Source organism: Cornus florida, unplaced genomic scaffold (genome assembly GCF_030987335.1).
Source record: "Cornus florida cultivar Cherokee Brave unplaced genomic scaffold, ASM3098733v1 CherokeeBrave_3.0.0_Hap2_Chr02, whole genome shotgun sequence".
NCBI classification, from domain to species: Eukaryota; Viridiplantae; Streptophyta; class Magnoliopsida; order Cornales; family Cornaceae; genus Cornus; species Cornus florida.
In genome coordinates, this window is record NW_026775572.1 from 10,049,861 (window position 1) to 10,068,373 (window position 18,513).

The 18,513-nt window shown below is 34.1% G+C and overlaps 2 long non-coding RNA genes across 2 annotated transcripts; one reads left to right on the forward strand and one right to left on the reverse strand.

Annotated features, from left to right (window-relative positions):
- Positions 1–214: 214 nt before the first annotated feature.
- On the reverse strand, positions 215–1,342 carry LOC132285311 (uncharacterized). Its single transcript, XR_009472506.1, has 4 exons — positions 1,251–1,342; positions 761–932; positions 479–635; positions 215–403 (listed from the first exon to the last, which is right to left on the reverse strand). It is a non-coding gene; the product is annotated as an uncharacterized LOC132285311 (long non-coding RNA).
- A 2,036-nt stretch (positions 1,343–3,378) lies between these two features.
- Positions 3,379–7,906, forward strand: LOC132285316 (uncharacterized). The gene is made up of 5 exons (XR_009472508.1): positions 3,379–3,589; positions 5,066–5,363; positions 6,912–6,965; positions 7,084–7,134; positions 7,835–7,906. It is a non-coding gene; the product is annotated as an uncharacterized LOC132285316 (long non-coding RNA).
- The last annotated feature ends 10,607 nt before the right edge of the window (positions 7,907–18,513 follow it).

Here is an 18,513-nt window from a genome sequence, read left to right on the forward strand (position 1 = left end):
TTGCACCTACTAACCTAACTTCTAACCCTTCTTGCCTTGTATAAAATAAATAAATAAATAATTCTCATTGAATCAAATAAATCATTTAAAAATCAAATAAAAGTAATTAATCCTAATTAATAAGTCCTTTAAAATATTAGGGTATTACAGCAGGTAAACTATAAATTCAACTTATTGACTTTAAACAAAATTGGTAGATGGAGGATTACCTTCGCCATAGGCGTACCCCAATGCCTAACCAAAAATTCCCATTGCTCCTTTTCAACATTAGGTGGTAGGTTTGCCAATCTTTCTGCATCGGTATCCCTAACTATTTTTTAATTTACACTTGTACCCCCTCCATTTTTTTCCCGATGAAGGATAATGTCCACTATTTTGACATGATTCCCACATCATACTTTCCCTGAAATGTGATAATTGCTGCATGTTAATCCACTTTTTTCATAAAAATTATTTTAATGTCATTGAAGGGTTTTACCTTTATAATGTTCCACATATCCTCTTTAAGCCATTTAGGCATCTCCCACCAAGTTTTGTAGCACAAAGGAGCTAATTTACCATTTCGGGCAAGTGTTCCCAAATAATTAGTATATGTACCACTTCCAAGGCCGATCGGCAATCCATACTTATTAACCCTAAACAAAAATTAACAATTGTAAATGTTTAGTACAAAAATAAAGATAGAAATCCTTTTTTCTCCTTCATATTGAATATAGTCTAATTATGTAAAATATATAAGATGATCTCTATATATATGTACCTTAATGGTAATAAGGTTGTCGCGTTTACGACATTCTTGCATCGTGTCGGGCCCCGTCTCTTCTTCGGAGGTGGTTAGGATGATTTTGAAGTTGAAGCTTCAGTATTTTGTTCACTCACTTTTTCCACTTCACTAACCGTTCGTTTCATTGTCAGCTTATTATCTATCCTTCCTAGAAAAGTAAACAAAAAAGTGAGAATTCATTTAAGAGCTGACAATTCCATTGTGTACAGTAAAAAAGTAACAGGTAATAGTTTAATCTCCAAAAGTTCCACATGAACATAAAAAAATTATTTGCATTAATCAAACTAAAAACATATTGCAACATGATTATTTGTAAAAGCTGACAATTCAGCAAGATGATATGCCAAAGTTGATTTACCTATCAGGCAACAAGTAGAATATATTGATGAACTAATGAAACTCATAAGGAATAATTTTAAATGAATAGATAAAAAAATTAAAAAGCAGGAAAAACAATCATCAATACCTTCAAAGAATATTAGCCAATCAAATGCGAGTTATCCCCTTCTTGATTGCTAATGCGAAGGAAACCGGGACAAAGGCTGAATTATAGTGGTCACACTGTCAACAATAGCAAGAACATAACAAGCTCAGTGTCTTGTAGCATACAAAAACAACATACTGTATCGGCGGTATAACTGCATAACATGTGTGTCAATTTTCATTCATACTTTATGTACACTGATTTTATGTTTCAGCACTAGTCTTAACTTCATATGCCTATGTTTATCTAATAACATATTGCCATCACTTAAGTCAGCTTCATTGATAATTTCATCATACTTCAATCAAAAAATGACCTAAACTCATCAAATCAAGCCCTGTATTAATATAAATGGCACTTATCCAACTATGGATCCTAATCTTATTTCATAGTTCTGAAAATGTGAGACTTCTATTATAAATACAAATGTGCACTTATCCAACAATGGAACCTAACCTTGTGATGTCAAAGTATTCTAAAAAAAAATGTAAAATAAAAAAATAATAGTAAATGAATTTCTCTAAGATATTGTGTGATGATTAACTGGGAAGGCTTGGACTGTTAACCAGCAAGTAGGAACTTCAGACTTTCGTTTTTTAACTTGGAAGATATGGAGGTTTACGCTTTATGGTGATAAAAAAGAAGTCCATGCTACTAATTTCACTAATACTTAAGTTTAGATTTTTGTGACCCCATGTATCTAACAACACTCATATTTAAATTCATATACTTGAATAAAAAAACAAAAAAAACAAAACTCATATAAGGATCATAATAAAAATAAATAACTAAAATGAACAACTTACATGTTGAAGCAACCCTGACACTTCACATCACAAAAATTATATTGTTGAAAGTCTGAAGAAACTCTACATAAGACAACCAAACATCATTAGTCTTGTAGAGAGAAACTAAAACAATCCTAACCAAAGTCTGAAGAAACGTATTATAAAAATATTATGTATAGTAAAAGATCTTATATATATATATATATACACACACACACACACTAAGTATGAAAAATTCGTTTGGAAATAAAAGAAAAAAAATTTCAAACCAAAAATTCATTTCATGAAAGAAAAAAAACATTAAAAAAAGAAATTTGCTTATGGATTGGAACTTACTCAGAATTGCAGAGAGAAACTAAATTGTGTAAAATGAATGATCAGTGAGAAATAAAACAACGAACCACAAAGAAAAAATGAAACTAAGCGGTACCTGAGAGAGGCTTTAGCGAGAACGTTTTGGAAGGAAAATCTAGTGAGTAAGATCTCGAAATGACATAAATTAACAGCTCTTGGAGATAGAGTAGCTGGTAGAGATCGAGACAGAGGAGAGACAGCCTGAAGAGAAGGGCTTCAACTTTGTAATCTCAGATGAGATAATGCCGAAAGAGAGATGGGTTAGCAAACATCAATCAAGGGCTTGGGCTGAGAAATAGAGATCGAGACAAGGTAGAGGAGTCTTGCAGCTGAGATGGAGATCGAGCAGTGAGAGATTGAGATAGAGCGGGTTAGCAAACATCAATCAAGGGCTTCAGCTGAGAAATAGAGATCGAGCAGTAGAGATCGAAACAAAGTACATGAGTCTTGTAGCTGAGAGATCGAGATAGAGTAGAGAGGGGAAATGGATGAAGTAGGGCTAAATGAAATTGAAATGGGAAAGTGGAATATAGTGTTAATGGACCCAAAAAAATGACGCAGTTTAGGCACCAAATATTCTATATATATAAATAAGCGGAGGAAAAAGTGGAAGGAAGACAAAAATTGGAGGGGAGGGGAAAAATTGGAGGGAATGGAAGAGCCATTACCAGTGCTTTTTTTAAAGGGATTATTACATATAAATGAGGTTAGGGCACTATATTTACTTAGAGGTTGAGTCAAAGTCTCAAAGCTTCTCTAAAATATGTTTGACCCAAAGGTTGAGGTGGCACATGAAAAAATACTGTTTCATATTTCTGTTGCCTAAAGTACCGTTCTTCCTATTTTATGTATTGCCTAAAATATCCTTTTGTACACTTACTAATTCCTCTTTTCACATTCCATTCGTGCCGACCTCTCTCTCCCCCTTTCTCTGTAAACAGCAGCGATCAACAATCCTCTAACCATTTCCGTGCCTTTCGTGACAAATTGGATTACTGATATAATCCAATTGTAGTGTTATATGTGTTTCTATATACGTAAATCTATATATATATGTGGGTGTGTGGGTGTGTGTTTGATTGTTTGCGTGTATACAGAGTCACAGACACACTACAAGACTGATGGTGGTTGATTTATCGTGCCATTTGAGTGTTGGAGTTTCTCATCACATCCGCTCATGTAAGCATATTTCATTTTAATTTCTTTGGCTGAAATTTCATTTGTAAATTCTGAAACAAAATCAGAAAAGCTTGAACCCTAACAGATATGTGTGAGTATATGTTGGAGTTCCTTTCGTGAATCATAAATTGATTTTCTTTTTCTCAAAATCATAAATTCCTTTGATTGTTTGAATTCAAAAGCCACTTTATATTGTTGTCATTTAGGTTTTCTTCTACTTTTTCCCCCCTTGAAGAAGCCCACTGATTTAAAGTGATTTTTGTATTGCATGTGTTTGTACAAATGATACAATGAAAAAATGCCATGACAATGATCTTGTGAGGTGGCCATATCTAAAAGCAAGGTTATAAAGTCACAAAATTAAGTTTCCTCGCTGATTAAAGTTTGCATGATTAAATTAGTTGGTGAACTTAGATATTTGGTAGATGGTATAAGCTTTTTGGGCTTCTTGGACCAGAAAGAGTTGGAGATTTTTTGCATGCTAGTTGTTTTATCTTCTGTTTTACTCTTGGTCTTGGTCAAAGAGGTACCTGGGCCCTCGCTTGCCTTTTTTTTTTTGGTATCTCGGATGCTTGATTCTTTAAGTGATTTGATGGCAAATTCAGTTGCTATAACTTCTGTTGGAACTCGTCATCATCGCAAAAATCATCACTCTGATTCATTAGCGCATGAGGATCTAATTCCTGGTTTTTGCAAATTCTATTACGTGACCTAGGAATGTTCCAGTTTTTCTGTAGGAATTCTTTGTTGGTGAATTTTTTTCAAGTCTTACCCCTAGTTTCTAGTTTTGTTTTCCTATCTTTGTGGTTTTTCATACTGGAAGAGTTTTGATCATAGTTTTACCCCCTAGTCTCTAGTTTTACAATTGCGTTGCTGTGCATTTTTTTCCCTCTATAATCAATGCTTTTCTAAGTGGGCAAGAAATAATAGTGAAAAGTGTCTCTATTTGGAACTTAACCTACAATTTTTTTCTTTAAAGCATTGCTGATATCAAAATAGACCATATATGCCAATGATTCTTGAATATCTTCTGAATATAAGCAAAGATCATTTATTTTTCTTTTTTCGAACCTTTTGATCTGATTTTTCCATACAACTCATGTTTCTATATTTGTAGATCTATTAATATAATCAATCTAGGTTTTTTTTTTTTGTTCTTCAAGTTTGTTTATGTGAGTATATTATATGACTTTGTTCTTTTGAGATCTCTACTCGTCCATTATTTTTTGTTGCTTTTTTTTTTTTTTTTTTTTTTTTTGTCCCCCCATCTTGGTTCCTCTGTTTTTTTATTTTTCTTTTTTATTTGATAAGTCATGTTGATGGTGTTGGATAAACATTAAATGGATATAAAATGAGTGGTGGAATGGAGATTTAAATCTTTTGTCAATATGAATAGATGATTGATTCTATTCTAGATTGTATAACAATGGAAAAAAGTAATCATGTCATTTTTTTGTTTCATTTTTGCTTCTTCAGTTTCCATGACATCTTTTCTGGCAACCTCTCCTAATATTTCTGAGAAATTAATGGTTATGTGAAGGCTTCGGATGAAAAGAAGGTCGAGTTGGGAACTCCATCACAGAAATGTTTCCTTCCCTTTCTCATCGGCATGCCAAACTGGTAAATTTTGATTCGACTTATTCCCAATTAAATATTTAATCTTATTTATATTGTATCTTTTTTGGAGGCTCGAGAAGGGATTCATTAGCTCCAAATATTCAAATTTGGGCCAGCAGTTAGCAAATTGTTTATAGCCTTCTCACCATGGCTTTAGGTAAGTCTAAGATAATTAATTTCTAATTTGTTTATGGTTTACTGTAGTCAATACGGTTTTAGTTTACTGTAGTCAGTCTAATATGTTTAATTCAAAACTTGTTAAACAAGGGGTGAAAAAGACTTCTACCACTGCACTACAAGAAAAATGACTTGAAATCTTCTACAACATTGCAAGATTATAATTCAAACAATGGAAAAAAATTGTCCAGTAAATAGGAGAAGACCAACAGCCAAAAACTAAGAGCAGCAACTTTAAAGACTAGTGCTGTTATTTTAACCAAAATCTGGAGTAAATAGGAGAAGAGTAGAAGCAAAGAAAATAATAATAATATAAAGGGCAGCAACTTCTTATTCCTCTGCAAAAGCTAGCCCGGTCCAATTTTAAGTTTTCTCTCTCCTGGTTCAAGCTCTGTTTTTCTTCCTATCTCCCTGCTTAATCTCTTGAATTGGGCACGTCGTCAAAATCAGAAAATCTGGTTGTTGAAACAGAGTTTGTTGAAAATTTGTAGGGATGAATCCTATTTAAACTCCACTAATTCAACCATAAAATCCCAACCATAACATCAGAAAGAAAGTAAAAAAAAATTAATAGCTCAGTTAAAATCTGGTGAAACATGACCAAGAAATCTGGAGCTTAAAAGCTTAACAAGAAATCTGAAACTTAAAAGCTCTTGGGTTGATCAAAGCTGGCCCAAGTTTTAAAAAATTCAGTTTTCAAATTTGGTCCAAATGTGAATGACTAATTTAAGCCAAAAGATAAAATTGGCTTTTGAATTCCAAAATAAAACCCTTTGTGACAGTGGTAATCTACATAATGTTATTAATCACTGCAACAAAAAAGTAAATTGTCTTTCTGCGAATTGTAATTAAACAATCAACCATTTAACGAAATTTTCAAAATAAAAATCCAATTCTGCCAACCACAAAAATGAACTTGACAATCAATATATCATTTGCTTTTCCTTTCTTTCAATTTCTCAGTAATCAAACAGTGGGGGCATGAGCAATACAACTTTTCAGCTCAATCACCTTCTCTGTTTTTACTTTCCCAATCTCAATGTAAAGCAAGCGCACAAAGTAGAAGAATTAAAAATAAAAAATCATTTTTTCATAGATTTCTCAACCTTAAGCCAGTATACTAGTTTTACCGTTGCTTGTAAACACCTCATCTTTAGATAACCAAAACCAAAATGTTTCTAGTACATAATTGGTGTAAGACTCTGGTGGATCACTATTTTGGAACCCCATGTTTCCTGGTTGTTGTTGTCAAACTTTTCATATATGCATGTTATTGGCATTGTCTCATGCTGGTAATGACTGCACACCGATCAGCCACCAAATGATTATGCCGTTTGCTATATTCAATAAAAAAAAGTTATTTCTATTGCAAAGTTTGTGAAACATGAACATTAACCCGTAGTCTAGAGTGGCCAGAGGCCAATTTCTTGTCTATACTCAAAACTGAACTTTTATTTTTTTACAGTTCTACTGCTGGTTCAAGTAAAACCTCACTTTCTTATGCCTTTTTTCTCGTTTTTCATTGCAGTTTGGTGAGGTGGATATTGAGGGTTCATTGGTTGCTAGTATTATTTTAAACAAGGTATATTAGATTTCTTCTCAATAATCAGGAACTATACCTGACTTATTATGACTTCCTTTGGAATTCAATGAATTCTTTTTCTACTATCTTTATGCTCTTCATTGTATAATGTTGGCAGATAGATTTGGTGACTGAGGCTGACTTGGAGGTGTTGACAAAGCGAATTCAGGTAGGCTTTCACCTTGTACATAGATAGATTTTACTTGTATCTTTGAAATGTGGCTACTCATTGAATTGGGAGGGTTAGAGGTGTTTTTAGCCTGTGCCAAGAGAAACTGAACTTGTATGAATGTGGAAAGTGGTAAAACGGTTGTTGGCATTTTTATATCTATTTGATTCCGGCACAATGATCGATTCTTTGAAGTTTAGGCACTTCTTCGGTTAGTTCAGCTGTGGGTTTTGCTGTTGCCTTTTGACAAGCCAAATTTAACTTTAGTCTGGTTTTGATATATATTTTTCTATATTAATGTTATGGTCAACTGGTCTACTGAAAATTGCATTATGTGAAATTTCTTATTTTAAAATTTCTGAACACAAAAAGTAATTACAATATTTTACACAATAGGTATCTGTTTGTGCAGTCAATGGGGTATAAAATTAAAAAAATAGAAATGAAAATTTAAGAATACATTTGAAGCTTACATGTCTATAACAAACTAGGGTTAATACTGAAAGTGCTCAATAGGTTCAATTATTCAACTTATTCATGTAATAGTTTATGGTATAGCCTTGTGTTAGTATGTTGCTTAATTTGTCATATATGTTTTACTGGTATAGCTTTATGTTAAATGAACAGTGAATTCTCTTTCATCTTTCCTTGGCATATTATTGATTCTGCAACTTTTGGATTTTTGGTGCACTTTTGTCAGCATATCAATGGGATGACACAGTTAAAGCTGGCTAAATATGGCGTTGTCGACATGGACTTTGTTTTGGGAGTGGGCGGTTATAATCTAGATAGGTGATTCAGAGTTTTTTGCTTTTTTCATAGTATTTTTTTTCCCTATTTGTGGTTAGGAAATACAAATGGCACTGCATATCCATATCATAAGTGGTATTGGGTAATATCATATTCCATGACGTTTGAACATGCCATTCGTTTTGCAGAATTGATTCAGAGGTTCAGTCGGATAGTTCTCATTGTGAATCCCATCAGTGTTGTTAAAGGCGCGCCTAGGCTCGAGGCTCAGGTTTAGCGCTTGTTGCCATCCCAGGCTCACTGATGTTGGAAATGAGAAGGACCGGATCAAGGTGAAGATGAGAAACGGTGTACAGAAGATGGTCATTTCCAAATGGAAAGGCATCACCACCATCAAAATCAACAACTGAGCTTCCATCGTTGTCCTTCCGAGCTCATCTATGTTCATCCTGTTTGCTTAATTCTTTTTTAGGGTTTGTTCATTGATCGATTGATCTCTTTTGATTTCACTATGTTCTGGTTTTTGAAGCTTTGAAAAATGTTGATGCTCTATGTAGTTGATGGATCTTTTGTTTGAGGGTTCCCAAATCCCAACTGAAAAATGTTGATGATTTGCGTGTGCACCACAAATTTCTGTGTAGAAACATGCCAAACGGGAGAATACAAAATTCTCTTTCTAATTTCTGAACTTATACGACATCATAGCTTTGAATCTTTTGCTAATGGAAATTGTCTAACATGTCAGCTTGAGGAAGAAAATTTCATTTGGAAAGAGAATACTACTATTATCTCATAGTCGAGTTGGGTCACTAATACCATGAACACCCAAACTGAAAAACAGCAAATTACAATTTCCAATGCATTTAAAAGAAATTAGTCTTGCTTGTGTTCGTGTTTCCAGATAAGATTTCCAAATCAATTAAGCGAAATTTCTAGAGGGACACAGAGCAAAACCAGACCAAGAGCATGAGCATTGGAACCTTGAGAAGCAGTGGCAGGCAAAATGCTAAAATACAGACCATGAAAATTTTAAAAACAGCTGATTTACATTGAAGGAACAATAAACAAGTTAAACCACAAAGACTACCTTACAACTTTGGAGAAACAGGTTCCAGTCTGGAAGACTACAGGATCTCAAAATAATTACTGCACCAGAATTTGCTTTATTAATTGGAGTTCCCGAGCTGGGGTCACAAAGAAAGAGAAAGTAGGGCATATTTCGCTAAAATTACTGCACTAGAATTTGCTTCATTAATTGTTCAATTTCATAAGTAGAGCATATTTCGCTAAAATTTGTTTAGAATTTGTGTAGGCTAAAATACCCATCTTATCATTTTTAACTTATTTATTTATATTTGGCAACCTTGTTTTCTAAACACTCGCTTAGCTAGCTTGGAGAATATTTTGTGTTATTTATGGTCCTAATGGAGCTGTTTATAGATGTAATGAGCAACCTAATTAACGGTGTGGGGTTTAATACCATTTTCAATTGCAAAAATAAGTCCCTTTTTCCGAAGGTTCCACTTTTTTTCTAAAGGTACCATGTTTTCGAACTAAAGGTACCACTTTTTGGCGTCCAGGTATCATATTTTCTAAACACCCGCTTAGCTAGCTTAGAGAATATTTTGTGTTATTCATAGCCCTAATAGAGCTGTTTATTGATGTAATGTGCAACCTAATTAGCGGTGTATGGTTTAATACCATTTTCAATTACAAAATTAAGTCCCTTTTTTTGGCGTCCAGGTACCATGTTTTTTAAACACTCGCTTAGCTAGCTTGGAGAATATTTTGTATTATTCATGGCCCTAATGGAGCTGTTTATAGATGTAATGAGCAATCTAATTAGCGGTGTGTGGTTTAATATCATTTTCAATTGCAAAAATAAGTCCCTTTTTTTAGCGTCCAGGTACCATGTTTTTTAAACACTCGCTTAGCTAGCTTAGAGAATATTTTGTGTTATTCATGGCCCTAATGTGTAACCTAATTAGTGGTGAGGGGTGTAATACCATTTTCAATTGCAAAAATAAATCCATTTTGTGAAGGTACCACTTTTTTTCCAAACATACCACATTTTTGAACTAAAGGTACACCTTTTTGGCGTCTAGGTACCATATTTTCTAAACACTCGCTTAGCTAGCTTGGAGAATATTTTGTGTTATTCATGGCCGTAGTGGAGCTGTTTATAGATGTAATGTGCAACCTAATTAGCGATGTGGGGTTTAATACCATTTTCAATTGCAAAAATAAGTCCCTTTTGCGAAGGTACCACTTTTCTTCCAAAGGTACCATTTTTTGGCGTCCAGGTACCATGTTTTCTAAACACTCGCTTATCTAGCTTGGAGAATATTTTGTGTTATTCATAACCTTAATGGAGCTGTTTATTGATGTAATATGCAACCTAATTAGCGGTGTGGGGTTTAATACCATTTTCAATTGCAAAATTAAGTTCCTTTTTTTGGCGTCCAGGTACCATATTTTTTAAACACTCGCTTAGCTAGCTTGGAGAATATTTTGTGTTATTCATGGCCCTAATGGAGCTGTTTATAGATGTAATGAGCAATCTAATTAGCGGTGTGTGGTTTAATATCATTTTCAATTGCAAAAATAAGTCCTTTTTTTTGGCGTCCAGGTACCATTAAACACTCGCTTAGCTAGCTTGGAGAATATTTTGTGTTATTCATGGCCCTAATGGAGCTGTTTATAGATGTAATGAGCACCCTAATTAGAGGTGTGTGGTTTCATATCATTTTCAATTGCAAAAATAAGTCCCTTTTTTTGGCGTCCAAGTACCATATTTTTTAAACACTCGCTTAGCTAGTTTGGAGAATATTTTGTGTTATTCATGGCCCTAATGTGTAACCTAATTAGCGGTGTGTGGTGTAATACCATTTTCAATTGCAAAAATAAGTCCCTTTTGCAAAGGTACCATTTTTTTTCCAAAGGTACCACATTTTTGAACTAAAGGTACCACTTTTTGGCGTCCAGATACCACATTTTTTAAACACTCCCTTAGCTAGCTTGGAGAATATTTTGTGTTATTTATGGCCATAATAGAGATGTTTATAGATGTAATGTGCAACCTAATTAGCGGTGTGGGGTTTAATACTATTTTTCAATTGCAAAAATAAGCCCCTTTTGCGAAGGTACCACTTTTTTTTTCCGAAGGTACCATGTTTTTGAACTAAAGGTACCACTTTTTGACGTCCAGGTAGCATATTTTCTAAACACTCGCTTAATTAGATTGGAGAATATTTTGTGTTATTCATAACCCTAATGGAGCTGTTTATTGATGTAATGTGCAACCTAATTAGCGGTGTGGGGTTTAATACCATTTTCAATTGCAAAATTAAGTCTCTTTTTTTGGCATCCAGGTACCATGTTTTTTAAACATTCGCTTAGCTAGCTTAGAGAATATTTTGTGTTATTTATGACCCTAATGGAGCTGTTTATAGATGTAATGTATAACCTAATTAGCGGTGTGGGGTGTAATACCATTTTCAATTGCAAAAATAAGTCCATTTTACGAAGGTACTACTTTTTTTTCCAAATATACCATGTTTTTGAACTAAAGGTACTACTTTTTGGCGTCCAGGTACTATGTTTTCTAAACACTTGCTTAACTAGCTTGGAGAATATTTTGTGTTATTCATGGCCCAAATGGAGTTGTTTATAGATGTAATGTGTAACCTAATTAGCGGTGTAGGTTTTAATATCATTTTCAATTGTAAAAATAAGTTCCTTTTTTTGACGTCCAGGTACCATGTTTTTTAAACACTCGCTTAGCTAGCTTGGAGAATATATTGTGTTATTCATGGCCCTAATGGAGTTATTTATTGATCTAATGTGCAACCTAATTAGCGGTGTGGGGTGTAATACCATTTTCAATTGGAAAAATAAGTCCCTTTGTGAATGTACCACTTTGTTTCCAAAGGTACCATGTTTTTGAACTAAAGGTACTTTTTTTTGGCATCTAGATACTATGTTTTCTAAACACTCGCTTAGCTAGCTTGGAGAATATTTTGTGTTATTCATGACCCTAATGGAGCTGTTTATAGATGTAATGTGCAACCTAATTAGCAGTGTGGGGTTCAATACAATTTTCAATTGCAAAAATAAGTCCCTTTTTTTTGGCGTCCAGGTACCATATTTTTTAAACACTCGCTTAGCTAGCTTGGAGAATATATTATGTTATTCATGGCCCTAATGGAGCTGTTTATTAATCTAATGTGTAACCTAATTAGCGGTGTGTGGTGTAATACCATTTTCAATTGCAAAAATAAGTCCCTTTTGCGAAGATACCACTTTGTTTCCAAAGGTACCACATTTTTGAACTAAAGGTACTACTTTTTGGCGTCCAGGTACCATGTTTTCTAAACACTCGCTTAGCCAGCTTGAAGAATATTTTGGGTTATTTTGTGTTTTTCTTATAGTATATTCATGTAATAGTCAAAGAAAATTCAGTTAGACCCTAGTATAATAAGCTATACAATACTAATTCATGAAAACCCAAAAGAGCAACTTCATTTGATTCCATCGAAGATAGATGCCAGTATAATAAGCCATACAATATATGATTGCAAAAACATACCAACCTGATCCACAATCAAAAGTTGCAAAAACTACTTTTCTTTAAAACTTAGAAAATAGCTAACAGCAACAGATTGCAAAATACCAGCAAAAAAAATGACACTGTTTAACATTACAAATGTCCCATATCCCACATCATTTCAAGTACTTTTTGGATTCTGAGATCCTCCTATCCCACTTCCTCTAGCTCCCAATTGGGCAAATACAAGTATGTATTTCCTTGTTCTGTGGTAAACCAATTTGTGGCTCTTTTCCTTTGTGTGGTCCTAGTGAAAGTCCTCTTGTTTGTGTATTTGATGGACATGCATTCTTTCTGTCTCTGTGTGTAGTTGGAACAAAAGAACCACTTTGTCTCTGTAACTGTCACATACAATAAAAATTAAGGTATTAAGGCATTGTATAATAATAATAAGGAACAAAAGCAATATAAAAACAGACAATTCGAAACTTTCAATAATAATAATTTTAAAAATAATCATGACACAGATATTCAAATTTAAATGTCAAGTCTTCATTTAAGCTGAGTCTTATGCAGTAGTTCTGCTGCAAAATAGGAACTACATGCTTTAGATTTTATATTACTATAATTATAAATTAAGGAAGGCTACTCTAAGTATAAAGAAATAAGAAAGTGTGCATCAGAAACAAAGAATTAAAGAAAGAAAATGGAGTTAGCATGCTTAGGAATGCAAAGCTCTCTTCAAACTGGCAAATATATGCTAAACTGAAAACTACTTCAACCCTTGTTTTCTTTGGATATACTCTTATTGAAACTCAGAATTTGTAATTTGGTGGTTTGACAAATCTCACACATACATGTTATTTTCACAAAATAAGTGTACATGAGTCTAGTTAACTGATGGGAGATATTCTAATGACGTTTTCTTGAGTCTTCGTTCAAGTTTCAAGTTTAAATAATTTATCTTATCATGAATATATAAATAAGGTCACATCAAATCCAACTTCTAAATATTAATTTTTTTTATCTTTCTTAAAGGGCGATAAGAAAATTGAAGACCCAATCAGGGTCATCTCTCCTTTCTGTATTTCGATCAACAAAAGGAGAAAAGGTTCTGGAAGTGGAAAGGACAATCACCAGCCAACTGGTTCTTCAACATGTGGGAATTTCTACGTGGCCTAGTATATTTTTATGATAGTTTAACTCTTTAATATTCAAAATGCTACTTTATATATATATATATATATATATATATATATATATATATATAATTTGATGGAAAAAATGGGTCAGGTGACATGGTGAAAGCTTAGACTGCCCACTATAAGGAGACTTTTTTAAGTATGAGATCAGCCATTTCGTAGGCTGTAAACAAGCTAAAAGATAGGTGAAACGCATGAAAAACTTAAATTAACAGGATAATCTGCCAAGGAATGCTCTATGATATCTCTAATTACAACAATACCAGAGTCAGGAGCCAATTACAACAATTCCTGAAAAAGTAAGAGCTATCCTGAAAAATTTAAGAAGAATCAAGAGAATTTTTGTAATTTTACCGAGATAGTAATAAAATGTTAAAGTGAGAAAAAGTTGCCAAAAGATTTGGAGGGAGTTGCTAGAATTTTAGAGAAACAAATATTTTAAAGAGAACGAAGTATCACAATAAATTTCAGTAGAAGGTACTGACTTTTAAAGAGAGAATAAGAGGACAGACGTACTTTGACATAATTGCTGATATTTTAGAGAGAGAATAAAAGAGTCTAGAGAACATCTCAATAGGAAGAGAGTAACAATTTTAGAGAACTTAGAAAAGGAAAATGGAAATTTTGGAGAAAGGGGGGAAAAAAGAAATTTTAGAGAGAGGTGATAATGGAGGTGGGAGGGTTATGGAAGTGAATTTGATTGTCATGGTGTGAATATGGGATAGACAATGACAGTTATGCAATTAGGTTTCAGTAAGGTTGATTGTGATGAACTGATGGTTATCTACAGATGTCAGAGTGGTGAGTTTTAATGGAGTTGTTAGCAAACAATTAGGATGGTGGATGGTGGCCATGGTGATGGGGTTTCAACCAGAAATGGAGAAGTGATATTTTGGTGGTGTAGGTAGTTGTCAAAAATATTGTAAGTGATTAGGGAGTGAATGATGTGCTAATCAGATGTGGCTTTATGCTAAGAAGGTTAACAATGGAAATGGTTTAGCTAGTGGAAAGACTAATAGAAAGCTTTAGCTAGAATAAGAAAGATCTTTTTATGATTTTTAAAGATTTCTTGGAAGTTGGTGATAGGGTCTTAAAAAATGTAACATGACGTATCTTAGAAAAGGGAAAAAGTAATAAATAGCACATATTAACATATAAAAGACACATATAATGGAATTGTGACTATAATGAGAAAATATGGGGGGAAAACAAGTGACTTTCTAATTACTATAACTTTACATCATGGATCAGCATGGAGACGTTATCTTTTGTCTTAGTTATGTATGAACTGAAAATATACATTAAGCTGAAATTACTTAGAACATACCATGTACTGGTGCTATTATTTTGATTGATGGAACTAATGTAGGGACAATCTAATTATAGGTATTGAAAGAAATTCTAGAAAATAGAACTAAATTTTTGTAATGTAAATTTACTTAAACTAGGAATACAAATGAAGATAAAGCAAAATTTGAAAATTATTAGATACTAAAATGCGAATAATTTCATTACCTAGGCTTTATTGTTCATATATAAGGACAAATTGAAGATGACATTCCTTACAGAATTTAAAACAAGATACATTAAGTGGGGGAGTGCTTTTTTATGTGTAGTTGACGTATACCTTTAAAACTAAAAAAATTATTATATAAACCATACATAATTTATAGGATGGAATGAGGGGTGATTAACAAACATGTTCATAGATGGAGTGTGGAGAAATGCAAATATTGAGAAAATGCATGCTAACACAAGAACGAATAAAATTAGGAATAAATACAATTTTCAGATGGTTTTTCTTTCCTGGCAATGCATTCATGAGAGTTGAGACAAATGAAGCAACACACATTGGGAATAAGATAAAATAAAATAAAAAAATGATTAAGTTGGTTACCAATAACTACATATGCAACTAGAAAAAAAAAATAACTACATACGCGACAAAAGTGACATGGTCCACATTGAAGACAATGCAAAGGGAAGGACAAGATAAAACTTAACATGGATTGAGATAGTAACAAAGGAAAGCAAAGTCACAACACATATTCTGTTACAGATATGCAGGCTTTAGAGTGTGATGACACACACACAAACAAAGAAGACAACAAGAACTAATATTATTTAATATTATTTTTTTTTAGTTTTTCACCATGTTAATTCCATTCTATCACTAAGTTGCTTTTAGGAAAATTATAAATAACACAACAAAGGAAAGCAAATGTATCAGTAAGCATTAGTGAAGACTTCTCAGGTGATGAGTCCACGTAGGGTGAGTAATAAGACACCAGAGAAGTCTGCAATATAGCCCATTTAAGAATTTATACCGGACATAAAGGCTTAAAGGAGATAGGATGCACACGAAACAAATCTCATGGAAAGTGGGTTAAAAAAATAGAAATAAGGCGCACTTGAATTTCCCCAAAACCTAAGAGTGAAAGCAAACAATTAAGGCATAAATATAATAATTTAACTTACCTCACCAGTACTGAAAGCACCAAGCATGGGTGAAGACTTATAAGGTGATAAGTCGACACAGAGCGAGTAGTAAGACAGCAGAGAATTCTGCAATATAATCCATTCAGGACATAAAGGCCATTTGGTTAAAAAATTAGAAATAAGGCACTTGAATTTCCCAAAAACCTAATTAGGAGAATAATTTAAATTACCTCACGAGTACTGTTGTCTGCGTGATCGTGATCAACCTCTTTGACAATCCTATTACGGTGAGCTTCTTCAAGATTCAAGAGTCAAAAAAACAAAAAGACTAATTACTCATAAATCAAAATTGGAAAAAATTATAACTCACCGATAGTTCGTCATTTTGCAGTGTTTGGCAGTGATGGCGCTCTCTTGAATGGGTTGGAATTAGCACAAACAACTTGTGATTAGGGAATTCTTCTTAAAAATCGATACATTCCCTCTAAAAATGTGCTCTCCCTCACTCTCAAACTCTATGAAAAGGGGATAAGAATGAATTGGGGATTCTTTGAAAACCCTCTCTAAAAAAGTCTGCTTGCACGAATGGAATGTTAGGGTTAGGGGTTTGTTGATCGTTTTACAGAGAAGGGGGAAGACTGAGGGCTGCCTGCACGAATGGAATATGAAAGAGGCGCTTTAGGGCTTGCAATTAGGTCATTATAGAAAAGGGCATTTTAGGCAACACATAAAATAGGAAGAAGGGCATTTTAGGTAACACACATTATAAACAGTATTTTTTCATGTGCCACCTCAGCTTTTGGGTCAAACACATTTTAGAGAAATACTTGACTTTGACTCAGCCTCTTAGTAAATATGGAGCCCTAACCTCATTTATATGTAATAATCCCTTTTTTAAAAGCGAAGCGCTAATAAAAGCCTAATCTGTTATAGTGAATTTTAGAAATTAAAAAATTTAGAAGGACATTATATATAATTTTTTTTATAAATGTAAAAATAAATTAAAAGATAACCATATTTTATACTACGGCCACTGGCTCCACCTTTGAAAGTAGGTAAAGAGAGTTAACCTAATATACAATAGATGATATAATTTAACACGGACTTAACTCACAAAAAGTGGGGGTGAGCGGATTCGAGATAAATAGTGAGAATTTGAGCGAGAGCGTTCATAGAGCATGAGAGTAAAGGCTAGAGCAAATTCAAAAACGATAGAACAACGCTGTTGAAAAGGATTGTGTAATTTAGACACGAACCAAATGATGCGCCTCACTTGAGTTTTGTCACGCAAGCTTAATCACGTTTTGGGTGAGCCTTGTCTGGGACGTGCTAATGTTGGTAAAGCTACAGTCGGTGACGGCGAGGAAGCGAGAAAGACCAAACCAGAAAAGCTTTGACGTCCATGACAACCTAAAGCTCCGGCGAGCTACAGTCTGGTGACAGCAAAGTCTCAAGCAACGGCAATGCTCCATTCTACTCCAGTGACAGCGAACAGAGAGCTTCAAATGTCCATGCAAAACCGACTAGAGCTTTGAGCTTTCAACTTTCATGAAAACAGACGTGTGCCCGAAGCTACTTCAACGTTGAAGACAGGAAAAGACCCAAGTTTCAGACGTCCATGCAAGCTCCAATGCAATTCCGGCAACTACGAGGAACTGTACGTAGCTTCCATCCGCTCCGGCAAGTGTACAGCCTCTAGTCCGGCGACGCTTCATGCAACGCAGACCCATTTCCGACGACCGCACACTGACCCAGTTAAGTCCGGTGAAAGTTTAGTGAGTTTCATTGCTCTACCAAGACAACGGTGACAAACCAACCTGAGCCAACGACGACCAAACCACGGTGAGGAGCTCTAGCGAACAGATCATAGAACAAATGGGATCAGAAGAGAGAACATTTTGTTTATTTAGTTTTATTATTTTTTTTTGGGACACGGATCCTCTCCATAATCCATCTCTTTCCAAACTAAATCCAACGGTTTTATTAAGACGCGTGTTCACTTACCTATACTACACCGTTTTGGCATCAAATGGTCCACACGTAGGTTTTGTGCTTCTTTTCTCCCCTCCTCCTCCTCCTCCTCCTCCTACTGTCTCCCTCTACACCCCCACCAACGAACCCCGCTGCCTGTCTCCCTTTTTCTCCAGAAAGCAACCCAATATAGCTTGATCCTCAAACCACTCTCTGCGTAAAGTGAAACCCAGAACTACTTCCACGAAACAAGACACCCACTAGACTTGATCTTCAAAACAGTCAAAATTATCTACTCTCATTCTCAGAAATTGAAATCCAAAGACAGTTTATCAGAAACAGAAGATACCCATAAAGACAATTTAAAAAAAAAAAAAGAAAAAAAAAAAAAGAAGAAAAAGCCAGAAGAATCAAGTTTGAAAAAATGACCAGAGGAAGTATCGAGCTTTAAACAGAAAATAACAAAAGCAA